At 39.4% G+C, this 13,931-nt stretch overlaps 1 long non-coding RNA gene across 1 annotated transcript; it reads left to right on the top strand.

The window, feature by feature from the left end:
* The first annotated feature begins 4,831 nt into the window (after positions 1–4,831).
* LOC140224552 (uncharacterized) lies at positions 4,832–10,550 on the top strand. The gene is made up of 3 exons (XR_011899831.1): positions 4,832–5,119; positions 6,137–6,343; positions 7,283–10,550. It is a non-coding gene; the product is annotated as an uncharacterized lncRNA (long non-coding RNA).
* Positions 10,551–13,931: the final 3,381 nt, after the last annotated feature.

Genomic DNA, 13,931 nt, shown 5'->3' with positions numbered 1-13,931 from the left:
AGAGTGCTTAAGATTTTTTTTACAATGCACCCATAGTGTTTTCAAGTGTTTCTCTGTGTACTTACACCAGTTCTAATTGGAAATTTGGATTAATTGTTGTCAAGTGGATTTTCCTGACCCAGTGGATTACTAATTCGAGCAAGTTGGTGAGTGGTTTTTGTTCATTTTCTATTTTATTGAGCATGTTCGCATAACATATGTCATCCGTTGTTACCTTGCATGATGCAAATGTAGCTGGAGGATTCTCCTACACATGCGTAGTGGAAGATGATGAACATTCTGAGAATATTCTGAGTTTAGCTGCTGATACAGAATATTCTCTGATTATTAAAATGCTGCTCAAAATGTAGGAACATTGTTGGAATATTCTCAGAACATTGGGTGCTATCTGGCTGGTGTGGCAGTTTCACCATCGGTATGCTGTAATTAAATCATAGTCTGAGGCATAATGTAAAGGTGATGTCAATATGTAGTTGCACAACTAAGTGTCCCAGAGTTGTGTAGTCACATGTCTAGCGGGTAAAGGTAGGTACATAAACATATGCACCTATGCTTGTGGATACCCACTATTGCTCTGCAACTACACATTCATGGCGACTACTAACTGGTGACCACCTTGCAACTACCTTGCGAATACACTGCGCCTACTGATGACTACCCTTGACAACCATGTGACTACACTGCGACTTCTTACATATGCACACGGCTATGCTATGTATTCGCAGCATAGTCGCAGCGTAGTCATCTTTTTTACCAGGGTCCATTTTTGAGCATTTCCGGCCCGGTTTTAATTTCCGTTTAGATCTGTGCCCCATCGATGCACGTTAGTAAGTGTTTATTACTCGTAATCATATACCTTAAGGTTGAAATAGATAGAGAAAATTGGAAATTGCAGTTACAATCCATGGAATGCATCGTTTACGATGTGAAAAATCGCCTTTTTGCGTAAATTTCGAGGATTTTCGGTCGGTTTCCGGTTTCCCTCAGGCCGTTAATCGATCGGTGAATGTATGGGAAGCGTTGCAAGTCTAATTTTATACATATTAGAGGGTAAAAAGGGAAAAAATATCGATAATTGAAGAGTTTACTATCGAAAGATTTGGATTAACATGTAAAAACTCGTCTTTTTTTTACCATTTTTGACCTTTTTTGGCCTATTTGAATTTTTTTAGGCCCTTAACCGTCCGAGTTCCATTGAAAAAAGTATGTGAACCGAAAGTATACATCCTAAGCTTGAAGTAAAAAAAAAAAAAATCGAAAATCTGAGAGACAGTTTTTTCGAGTTCTCAGTTTGAACATTGAATGGCGAAAAAATCGTAAATTTTAAAAAACCCTAAATTACGGCCATTAGAATAATTTTTAGCTAAATTTCGATGGCATATCCAGAATCTGCATGAAAAACTGGTCTAGTAATACTCTTTCAAAGTATGATGGATTGATACAGAGTCTCGCTATGGAGAGTCAAAGAGAGGGAAGTCGAGAAAATGAGAATCGCTAAAACGGGCGTTTTTGAATATCGCTAGAATTCACCCCATCTTTGGGGTCGATATCTCGCGAACGGGGCGTCAGATGGGAAAACCCTTCAAATTAGTTTCTTATAATGATGTAAAGACCCCGTATACCAATTTTCAGCCAAATCGGAGGGGGTCGGGTTCCGAGCCTGGTACAGTTGACGTGGAATGACCCTTATGAATTTTTCCAGTATCGTTGAAATATAAGTAGAGTACCTAGTAGCGGCACCCAGTGTCACAGTATGTCATACCTATTTGATGTACCTAGGTAATTCTCATCCAAATAAGAGAAGAATAAATATTTACCTTCATTAACACCAAGTAGACGAAAGTTCCACTGTGAACTTAGTTGGCCAATAAAAATGCAAACAATGAAGCAATTATTTTTATTTCCTGACTCCAAATATAGTCCAGGCGCCTGGTAGCTAAAAATGAGGCTACCTGGAATTTTGGGTACACAGCGATTTTTTTGGCTTACTTTATGTTTTTTGGGTCGCTGAATCCGAATCTGAAGTTTCCGCAGGCGTATCTGGTGAGCATTTTCCGCTATTTTGAAAAAATGGCCTAAAAAGGCCTTTTTTTTGCGGTTTTTTTGATATAGCGGCTACGGATGAGGAAAAGTCCCGGATTTAGCTAATGTTTTGAATAGCTGACAAAATTTGGAAGAAAATGGTATATAAATATGCTAGGTTTGCTCAAAAATTGAGGAACCTCGGATTTCGGAACTTTAGAACGCTTCGGAACTTGGCTGACCGCGGTGAGCCGGATCGCGCGTTGACGGGTGCGCCGCGAAAACGTGAATAGGCGCGATGTTCACGATGCTGTATCTTCCTCAATTTTTAAGCAAACCTAGCATATTTATATACCATTTTCTTCCAAATTTTGTCAGCTATTCAAAACATTAGCTAAATCCGGGACTTTTCTTCATCCGTAGCCGCTATATCAAAAAAACCGCAAAAAAAGGCCTTTTTAGGCCATTTTTTCAAAATAGCGGAAAATGCTCACCAGATACGCCTGCGGAAACTTCAGATTCGGATTCAGCGACCCAAAAAACATAAAGTAAGCCAAAAAAATCGCTGTGTACCCAAAATTCCAGGTAGACTTACCAGGCGCCTGGACTAATAAGGCAATAAACTAAGGCATAGTAAAAACTGTATTTATCATTCCTCAATAAATACAAGGTTGACTGTTTGCATGGAAATGATAGTACACTAGTTGGCGGCTTATCTATTATTCTAAACTTTAGATTAAGTTGATGAAGGTAGCAGGTTGTTGTCAGCAAGAGCTGTTGATATGAGTATGTAGTTTAGAATGGTCAATTTTTAATTCTGCCAGAGGAGCATCATTAGTATTTAATACAAAACTCTCAGGGGTCTCTGGATACTATGCCACCTCTTATCAAGAATGTTTATGCTAATTTGTTGCTATGTGGTGATGGGAGAGATAATTTCAAGATTATTTTGGTAAAAGTCGGACAAATATGAGGATGCCAAGTTTATAAGAAAATCTCACAAACCAAAGTGAACATTGTTTCATGCCTCTGCAATTTTCAGCTTCGGGCTAGGTTCTCGCAAGAAGGTCAGCACAACGCGCTGATCAAACTTTTGTGGAATTTCTTGATAATTTTAGAATGTGTGCCAAAGTCACAGTAAGTATTCCACAAAAATTGCAAATCTGAAAAATCTAGAAAAATAACAAGTACCTCTCAGCCTCCGCGCTATTCGCACCCATGCTAATAAATGTTGGAGAATAGAGAACACTTTACCCTCAAAACATTACTCGCACTGATTTTAAACTAATATGTAATTATATGTGTACGATGGTGGATCTGAGCTGTACTTACTTACCAAACTTTGTTGAGCGAAGTTGTTACTTAGGGGAAATTCATTAACTGCTGCCAAGGATTCACAAACTCTGACCTTGATAAATATTTCCGACATATACTTGAGATACAGTCAGATGTTTGGAATTCTGGACATTCAGTTATTGTTCACATACAAAAGAAATTGACTAACAAATACAACCGTTTTATATTTACATAACTGCTCAACAGAACATACCGACAGTTGTGATTAGTTTCTCGACAGCACTCTGATAGCGGTAGGATAGCTAAAGGATCCCTACCCTGCGGCAAAAATGGAGTTGATTGAAATTTTGATTCACATGGTGCTAATGCTGTCAAGACTCAAGACAAAATTACACTCCATGCACAGTCAAAGAGTATTTTGATAAGTAAGATTATCCATTAAGGAAGTTGCACAAATCACAAATCAAACCGAAGGACACGGACAAACCAAGGAGCCAGCCATAGCCAGCTCAGAAACTCGGCAATTCAGTTTCTCTCACTGCAAAAGGTGGAACCATCCAAAGTACCATCAATGTTAAGTTGAAGGGGTGAATTACTTATTTGAAGAGTGCTAAGTCATTTTGGGACTTTTTCGAAGAGATTTAAAGGAAAAAATTGGAAAATGCTCAACTATGAAATGAACGTAAACAATCCGCCATTGTATCAAAGCTGACGCACAAAAGAAACAAGCGCTAAACACAAGGGTAAAAAGTACATACGTAAATTGATTTTGTTTTATAAGGAAAATGGTGAAAAAGTTAGGAAATTCATATTGGAAATTGAAGCTTTAAGATATAAAGAACTTCAGATAATTAATACAGTTTATTTAGAAACGGAGTTAAAGAAGGCAAAGTTAAGGAAACTCAGAAGGAACAGGGTATTTTGGAGGAAAGGGTTGGTATGTCTAGAATTGAATCGACGTATCGACGTATCGAACAGCGACTATCGATAGTCTCGAAAAACCCCTGTAAAATACGCACTAATACGATAAGCGGTTACATCAGATCTTATGGGAGCGCACTCACACATACAAAAAATCGCTCTTTCAAGCGATTTTTTACAAGAGAACAGAGGAAAATCTCACTAGCGATCGAGATTTTACGAGATTTTACATAGATTAAACGGCCCAGAGTGAAAGGAAAGTTCTCTCCAGTTGATCACTGGGAGAACAAAAAGGAGTTGTTTGCATCTTGAGGATTGCATCTGTGACGTAGGTTGGTACAACCTGTCAGCAAATTCCGGAATTCGAAATATGAAAAACGGACCATGACCAAGTGATCTAGGGACAGCTCGTATCCGCGCAGAGAGCACCACTAGTCGTTTTTCTGAAGCGACCAGTAAATCGTCTATTACTTCAAATTCCCTGCGAAGATTTCCAAAATCGGATCCATAACTTATAGCTAATTTTTTGTATTATTTTTTGATGTATTTTTCATCGAGATTGGTTCAGTTTACGAGTACGGTAACAGATTTTGAGGTGAGGAAAAGCGGCCGTGAGAAAAGTGACCGCCATGATTGTTGTTGTTTTGTTTACCTAACTTTAGGTTATGTCTTCTGTTTACCTGCACAATATACAATGTTCAAATTGTTTATCTGATAAAGACTCTACCGCCTTTACGTCTAAGGAATAGAATTTCCCGTTTTTTTCTTGCTTGTTATTCTAATGCCATCATTGTGGAAAAATCGCGAGTGGAACTTGTGTTTAACAAGATTTTGGGACGGAATCGAGTGCACTGGACCTGCTCACCGCACTGTAACTTAGGTAAGTTCTTACACTCTATTTACTTCTTCAAACGCAACCCCTATTATTCCAGTAGGCGCAAATACTTTAGAGGAACAAGCAAAATATACGGAGACTGGGGTGAACACTATATTTGCGCCAACAATTCTCATTAGTTGGTAAATGAAAGCGCGTATGTTCCGAGTATGTTTATGCACTCTCAGAGACGAACCAAAGACCCTGTATCTTGAATCATGAATTAAAACCAATGAGCAAAGACAGCTAGATTTCCGACCCCACACCTCAAAAGGCTGAAATCTTTTGACAAGGATTCCAGCGAAGCAATAGCGCGACACTGACTATGTTGTAAGGGGACGGTGGCTGACCCAAAAATTCAAAGGGGAAGTTTTATGCATTTTTAAAAAATATATGTGTGTTCAGTGAATTTTTCCTGTTGCTTATCTAACTTTCAGTGTCTCTGGAATATTAAGTCAATTGTAATTGGACTGCGTTAAACAGAAAGGAACCAAGCCATATCAGCTATTCCCAAATTTAAGCGGGCAATTTAAATTTTTACATGAAAACGGTTGTGCGGATTTTTGTGCAAATTTCAGTGGATTTTCTCCAGAGTACGAAGCTAATTCCTTAAAAATTTCAAAGGAATGCACACAAACGTCCTCTCGTAAAAAACTAAATGGCCCGGTTAACTTTGGCAATAGCTGATGTGGCTTGGTTCCTTTCTGTTTAACGCGGTCCAATTGAAGTATGCTCTGACCGAACTTTGATTTGGTTCATTGAATGAGAGGATGGACACGATAATAGAAATTACTTTAACGGTAAGTAATTTTAGAAAGGAAATGAATGCTTGAACAGGTAAGAGGTACCTTCAATTTCTGGATAATATGAGCTTTGCAGTTGAAGGAGGGACGATCGAGTAGATTATTAAGAGTGCCTACTTAGGTACTTGGCTTATTTTACAGAAATTTTCTATACAATGTTCTGCTCTGAAAAACCATCCTTTGCCATTCATTTCATCAGGAATGCATGTTTCTTTTCCAGGAGGTGTCCAAATGTCAAGTCAAAGGATCATACTGATGCAGCATTAATTTTAGTGAATCCTGTCACTCTCTACTGGGATTCTCTGTAAGGATATTGCCAGAACCGTACGTTTAACTCAATGAACACCAATTCTTGTGATCTGATCCAACCAGAGTGGGCACCAGTGACCTTTGGACCTTTGGAGATAGAGGGTGCTCTCCAGAAAAGGTAAGGGATTTTGCAAAATATCTACGCGATATTTTTGTATTCTGCAAAATTTTATCAACATTTTTTATGTGAAATCAAAGAATGTAGAAGATCTCTCCTTGAAGCTGTAGGTGTTCCCCACTACCCCAGGTGGGTGCCTTCCCTTGCTCACTGACCCTCCTTGATGCAAGTACACTGCGACCCCCTACCTCCCTCAGAAAGAAAATTCATAATTCGCCTCATGCCAACTCTGAAATTGGTGAACTCTCTCCAAGGAGGTAAGGAAAGAAAAAATTAGCTAATCAGTGAATCCACGTTCATTAATCACAGAGACTATATGAGTAGCTCAGATCTAGAGGGTCGTAACACACTGTATTGAGAAATTTAGCTAAGTACACGGGTCTATTCAAAATAAGTTCAAGAAGAGTTCTGTACGGTAGAAATTGTTTGTGCACCTCCAAATGCAATGTGCTTATACCTCCGCTCATGCTTTATTAATTTTTTAAGGAATACATGAACCAACAGTTTTCCTTAAAATATTCTGTATAATTTCTAACACAATCGTAAATATTTTCATAACAATTTGAATCATATATTTTCGTCAGTTTCTTTTTCAGAAGAACAAAAAATATAATAGAAGGCTTTTGAAACGGTTCAATGGAAGGATATTTTTCGGCCTTAGCCATTGCACTCTGTTCTCTATTGTCCTTTTCTACCAAGAATTCTCATGAGAGGCGAAGAATCAGTGAATTATTGTTGGGAATCCCCTCCCTTCTCCTGGGAGGTTCCTGTTATTTTCATTCCCCTCCTCCCCTGTAACTTCCGGATGTGGCAATCAAATCGGATTGTCTTGTTGGCTACCTTCCATGTCTTTGTGCTCGTTAAATGCTACTTAACAATAATCATTTTCTAAACTGTTTAGTTTTTAATTTTGATGAAATGCCTTATGTTCTTTTGCAGAGAGACCACCTCAGTCATATGAATCAGACAATCCTGTGCTCCCATATTCCAGAACTGGAATTGGACTTAGAGTAAATGCAGGGTCTATCTTGTCGCTATCGGTGAAATTTTCCACATCTCAGTAGGGACTGACTGGCTTCAAATTTTCTTCAGACGCCACAAGGAGCATCGTTTTCTCCCTTAGTCTTACCTATCTTACTTTCTTTAGTTCTAGAAATTACTCTTTAAATTTAATCGCTAAAACTCAAACGTTACATGTAGGTATCCTAAAGGGTTAGAAATCAGAGTATCATAGTATTTGAAGTTAGAATAAATAAGTCATAGTTAGAATGGTCTGGCAGCGTCTCTCTTAATGTGTGTAAATTTTCTCTCATTATCTTAATAAATTTTTTATTTTCTTTATTAGATAAGTTTTGCTGGTTTTCATTCATTCACACTTTTAAAGATTTTGGTAAGCTTTATTGAAAACAACTATGGACCTCTGCAGTGGCAGGGCGTGCTTTGCGATATATCCATTGATCGACCCTTTAAACCTATGGAAATGAGTCAATAAACAGGGTGTTAGCAACGAATACTTTAATAAGCGATTCATTACCATAGCTTCAAATCTGGAGATATCGGTAACCGATCATTCACGCCTCGCCACTGGACCTCTGAGAATAAACAGGATAAAACCATCCAGTTTTGCGCAACTTAAAAAAGTTATATATTTTCTGAGTTCCATTCTTACAGTAACCTGTTTGCTGCGATCATCTAGTTTAACTTGAGCTTTTCTCCATAATAATTGTAAACGATTTGACAAACGTTTTCCCTCATGAGAAAAATTAAAAGCAAGAAAAATATGAATCTTAGATGGAATGAAATTTCTTCTGTTTGCAGGGATCATATGAATTTAAAAATAAAAAATGTAAATGATTAAAAATAGTTAAAAGTACTAATTTTGAAATTAAAACGTCATTACTTTCTCAAGGTTTTTTTTTTATCAATTTCAAAAATATAAATGTATGCATAAAATTTTCCTGTCAAGTCCAGAGCAAGGAGGGGGAAGTCTGGAATATGTTGGAACGTTAATATGCATTGTAGGTATGTTTTTCTTAGAGGGTTTCCTTGTATTGTTAAACCAAGTAGCCTGGAACTTATAGGTATAGGAAATTTCTTGCTTTGATCCACAATCTTCCCTGTGAGAGAGGGAAGTGAGGGAAATGCTCCCTTTTGCTTCTAGAATGTGAAGTACATCTCTGCCGTGCCAAGGAAAAACGTCCTATGAACATTCGAGAGTTACCAGATTTCCTCCTACAAAATGTTTATTTCGGAGGAAAGATATGAATATTCTCCCTTGAAATTTTCAGGGGCTTTAGGTTAAATTGTGAACAAAATTATCTGAAAAATTGGAAGGAAGATATTCATAAGTTTACCAGGAAATTTGTATTTTATCAAAGGAAATTTGGCAACGCCTGAAGGTCCATACAGCATTTTTCCTTAGCACGGCAGACCTCATCTCAAGCTTCTTATCTTCAGAATCCGCCAACTGAAATGTTAAAAGTATGTATGTTGCTTTAATTGAACGTCTGAGAACCCTTATACTTAACTTCCAAAAGAAAATTTAAGAAATTCAAGAACAGAAAGTTTGAAGCATAAAAGAGGATAAAACATTTTATGAGATTTAAAAGGAATCTAATCTGAAGCAGTTTCTAAGGTATAATTTTAATTCAAATTTTCACAGACAGGATTTATTCAGGTCTCTTGAATTGATTTATTGACCTATGATTTTGTAAAAATAGAATTTATGCAAGCCAACATCTGAAGGAAAGAAATTCAAAACTTTATAGCGCTTCTGTTGTTATTATGCTTGTGCAACTGTTCCTCTCATTCAACAGAAATTTGGTAACCTAAACGTAACAGTTCTGTAGGGAAAAGTGCCCATTACTAAGTTGACGAAACGAAGGTATTTTGAAATCTTTAAACGGAACCGGCAGGAGAGATCGATCAAATTTAATTTGAGATTGGACCAATAACAGAACTTGTCTTGAAATAGTGACCTGCGTGATTCAAATAGTTATTGAGACAAAATTTAGTGGAAGTGAATTTACGATTGATAGTGAGGAGTAAGTACACTTAGCGACATGAATTATTTTAAGTTAAGTCAATACTGAAAAAAGTAAAATTAAATACTTACTTCGGTATTTTCAATTCTGATTGAATTTTGATGTCTTGTGATTTCTTACCTCCAGTAGCTGCTTAGCATTAAATGCTTTTTAAAAGTTATGGTTTTGATGAGTGAAAGTAATGCCAGCAGGCCTTTCCAAAATCAAGTTCTTCTCATGGAGAGGACACGAACTGACCTTTGGAAAGACCCCAAAACACTCTTGATCACATGATGTTGAGGACAGAACAGGACAGACCAATGTGTTCTTCTGAGCTTTATCATACCTAATACTAATTTCACATTGCTAGATCAGTGGATCATCCCAACACTACACTCCTATCTCTTATGGCAAGAAACATGAATTCTGTCACAGAGCTGTCTCCACTTTTCCTTTCGCGACACCTGTGATCACTAAGTGTCATCACACATACACATAAAATCCACTCCTGTCATTTCACTCTGCAATTATAAGGTCTTTCAGTTAGAATGGTAGATCAGCAGCCTGATTATTTACATTTATGTCGGCACAACAAGAATCGGGAATCGATATATTACGCAGCGCAGATGGGGCAATATCTTGTCTTATCTTGCTGACTTAGCCAGTTAAAGTTTCAACAATCGGGCTACTTGAGTAAGTTAGTTGTCAGGCATTCAACATGGGAAGGAGGATTTTCCATCCTCGTTCTTACAATTACTTTCAAGGTCTAATGGATGGAATAATTCTTCCGCACTCAATAAGTTGGCCAACTATTTGGACGTTCTACGACCATTATGAGGAAGATCACAGTCGGGATGGAAGTTTGAAGCAGGCACTCTATGAAACATTCAGAGGCTTGTAAAGGCATCTACGAAAGATAGAATTGGGGAGGAGAAAGAGGGTTGAATCAAAGACTGCGTAACTTTCTTTGTTAGGTTTTCAGTGCTGTAACGAAACCATTGGCAAAGTATCATCGATACACCTGAATTCGAAACAACAAGGTAGTGGGAGGCTGTATTACCTGACATCACAATTTTGTAATGGTTCACTGCTTTTGCAGTGTCAAACATCCGATGTAAAAAATATTGTTATGTATCTACATCAAGGGGCAAAGGAACTGTTCATTGCTAACCTCTAAACTTGTATGGAAACACAAGGCGGATAAAGAATGGTGGTCGCATTTCGATTTTGGCTGCCATCTTGAAGCGTTGTGACGTCAGGAGGGTACGGGTTATGCCGTGCAATCCGAGGTTGAGTCGGCCCCCCCGGCCTCGGCCAGCCCATGTACCCGATGTACCCGATACCGTGTGACGTCCAGAGGGTACGAAATGCGACCACCATTCTTTATCCGCCTTGATGGAAACAAACATGAAACAAATAATGAATTTACATAATTTATGGTATTAGCACAAATCTGGTTCAAACTTGTCGCGAAAACGATAGTTGACACATTTTACGACACATCTTACACGGATGAATATTTCCACTATTGCATTTCTAATACGATAGTCAGCAGTCTAATTATTCGCAGAGTGAGAACTCAGAAAACGAAATCAAAACAATCAGGGGATCCACGGGGCAACCCAAAAGTAGGAATTGGGCAACCGCAACGGCAACCATGCAGCATGCAGCTGACATCGGCATATCGCTATCTCTCTCTTACTCATTACGATACCCTATGTAAAATCCGTTCCCGTACTTTCGGGTATATTTTTGCAATAATTCTTGACAAATTTGGTATCATTGTGCTCAGAATTTATGCGGCTACACGTTATGGATCGATTTCCTTCATAAAAATCAAAGTGGCGACGACAATTCCTTCCTGAAGACTCACTCACGTAGCAGCGCTACGTGGTGGCGGTTGCCTTCCCTAGATCACTTGGAATCACCTTAAATCAACTCATGATATAATTTCAAACACTTTATGTAGAATGCATTTTTTCCATAAACTACACCATTTCCAAGAAAATCGATGATAGAAGTCGCGGCACCGACCTACGTCATCAAAAAAATTCCAAGATGCCCGAAATGCAAACACCTCTTTCTTTCTCTCCTGAAGCAGAAGGTTGATCTACGCATTTCCACGCTTTAAATCATAGAGTACATACTATAGAGTCGCAAAGTACTGGAGCGACGATGAAGCCACTTTTGGAGGCTGTTTTGTCCAGTACTCTGGAGTAGAGTCCCTTTATACCCAGAGTTAAGACAACTCACTTTTGGTTCGGCTGAAAGTGGCCTAAAAAAAAATCCAATTCTGATTGGTTCTCGCTCATGGAGGCCGAAACGAGTGCACCAAGATGGCGGTACCTCGAATGTGAACAAGAATAATGAAAATATCACCTAATTGTGGTTTATCAAGAGTAAATTGTCATTTCCATCGGTCCAAAATGAAAAGAGAATAAGAAATTATTCACAAACCAATCTCATTTTCTTTTTAATTGATCAATTTGTTGATGTTGTTGTTTTTGTATGACAGACATCGCAGGATTCCTGATCCTTATCCCTCAATATCGTTCGTTTGGGTGCACTCGTTTCGGCCTCCATGGCCAGCTAAGGCCGGCTGCCAGTCAGCTGATAATCGAGTTGTCTTAACTCTGGGTATAAAGGGACTCTACTCTGGAGACTGCGACCAGCGATGACGCATGCGCTGAGACTCGCGCTCAGCGCTCCCCCCTATGGAACGCCGTTAGTGTCAAAACTCTTTTCTTGCGCGCGCGGAATTTTTCCTGGCGCGCGGAATATTTTTCCGGCGCGCGGAAAGAAAAAACCCGTTTTCGATGAAAATCTCTGAATTTCCGGATTCCGCGCCGGTTTTCGATATATTTGCGCCGTTTGTGTCAAAACTATTTTTGTCGGCGCGCCGCTTCAAATCTGTTCCGCGCGCGGAATTTTCGATATATCGATTCCTGCTCGCCGTTTGTGTCAGAACTATTTTTTCCGGCGCGGCGCTCCAAATCTGTTCCGCGCGCAGAATTCTCGATATATCGATCCCTGCTCGCCGATCGTGTCAAAACTGTTTTTTCCGGCGCTGCACCAGAAAATAATTCCGCGCGCCACTTTTTCGAATTATTTTCTGGTGCAGCGCCGGAAAAAACAGTTTTGACACGATCGGCAAGCAGGAATCGATGTACCGAAAATTCTGCGCGCGGAACAGATTTGGAGCGCCGCGCCGGAAAAAATAGTTTTGACACAAACGGCGAGCAGGAATCGATATATCGAAAATTCCGCGCGCGGAACAGATTTGAAGCGGCGCGCCGACAAAAATAGTTTTGACACAAACGGCGCAAATATATCGAAAACCGGCACGGAATCCGGAAATTCAGAGATTTTCATCGAAAACGGGTTTTTTCTTTCCGCGCGCCGAAAAAAAATTCCGCGCGCCAGAAAAAATTCCGCGCGCGCAAGAAAAGAGTTTTGACACTAACGGCGTTCCATACCCCCCTTCCGACCCGGTCCCGCCACTGTCCACATCATTCCACATACATTGAAACCAGCTAAGTAAGTAGGCCGGTAATAAGTCTGAAATTGAGTCCATACATGAATATTATCTGGAGTAACATACATTAATGGATTCATTATGGCTTTGAATATCTATTTCAAGCAAAATTTGCAAAAATTAATATCGATGGAATTAAAAAATGTCGAAAAAACACAAGCAGTCGTTGCTTTTCCTGTAAGCCACCGTGATAAGAAATGCCGGTCGGTTCACACTTGGTTTAAGTCTTACTTTACGTTCCTTTTTGAATATTATTCAGGAGTATGATGCATTAATGGATTCACTATGGCTTTGACTACCTGTAACAAGAAAATTTGCAAAAATTAATGCTGATTGAATAAAAAAATGTCGGAAAAACTTAAGCAGTTCTTGATTTCTCCATAAGCCACCATGATAAAAAGTGCCGTTGGGTTCACACTTGGTTCACACTTTTCGGAGCACAAGCGGCTCGGAAAGGCCGAAGGCCCCCGTTCATGGATTGACTTCATCGGCGCTCCAGTACATTGCGACTCTATTGTACTCTATGCTTTAAATGCGTGGACTCGTGCTCGTGGAGTCCGTGGTGGCAGGCTGCGTGGAGATTCATATATCAGTGTTACCACCGAACACGCCACAGGGACGGATTCTTAAAAAATTCTTATCGCCTGAATTGATCATGAATGCACACAATTTTGATGATCCAAACATTTTTGAGCTATCTGCAAACTCACTGTATCGACACGGATGGCTTTTATCGCGAAAAGGAAGTTGGAAAAACATTTCGCTGAACTGCAGAGTCAGTCACAGGCTAAAGGTCAATTTTAACTCCACAACTTGGACGTCCTGTCCAACGTGGTGTCGTTCTTCTTCCCAAGGCGGATAAAGAATGGTGGTCGCATTTCGATTTTGGCTGCCATCTTGAAGCGTTGTGACGTCAGGAGGGTACGGGTTTTGCCGTGCAATCCGAGGTTGAGTCGGGTTGAGTCGGCCCCCCCGGCCTCGGCCAGCCCATGTACCCGATGTACCCGATACCGTGTGACGTCCAGAGGGT

The sequence above is a fragment of the Bemisia tabaci genome, chromosome 1 (genome assembly GCF_918797505.1).
Source record: "Bemisia tabaci chromosome 1, PGI_BMITA_v3".
In the NCBI taxonomy this organism is placed as follows: domain Eukaryota; kingdom Metazoa; phylum Arthropoda; class Insecta; order Hemiptera; family Aleyrodidae; genus Bemisia; species Bemisia tabaci.
The sequence above is the reverse complement of the archived record's forward strand: the minus strand, read 5'-3'. Positions and strand labels throughout refer to the sequence as shown.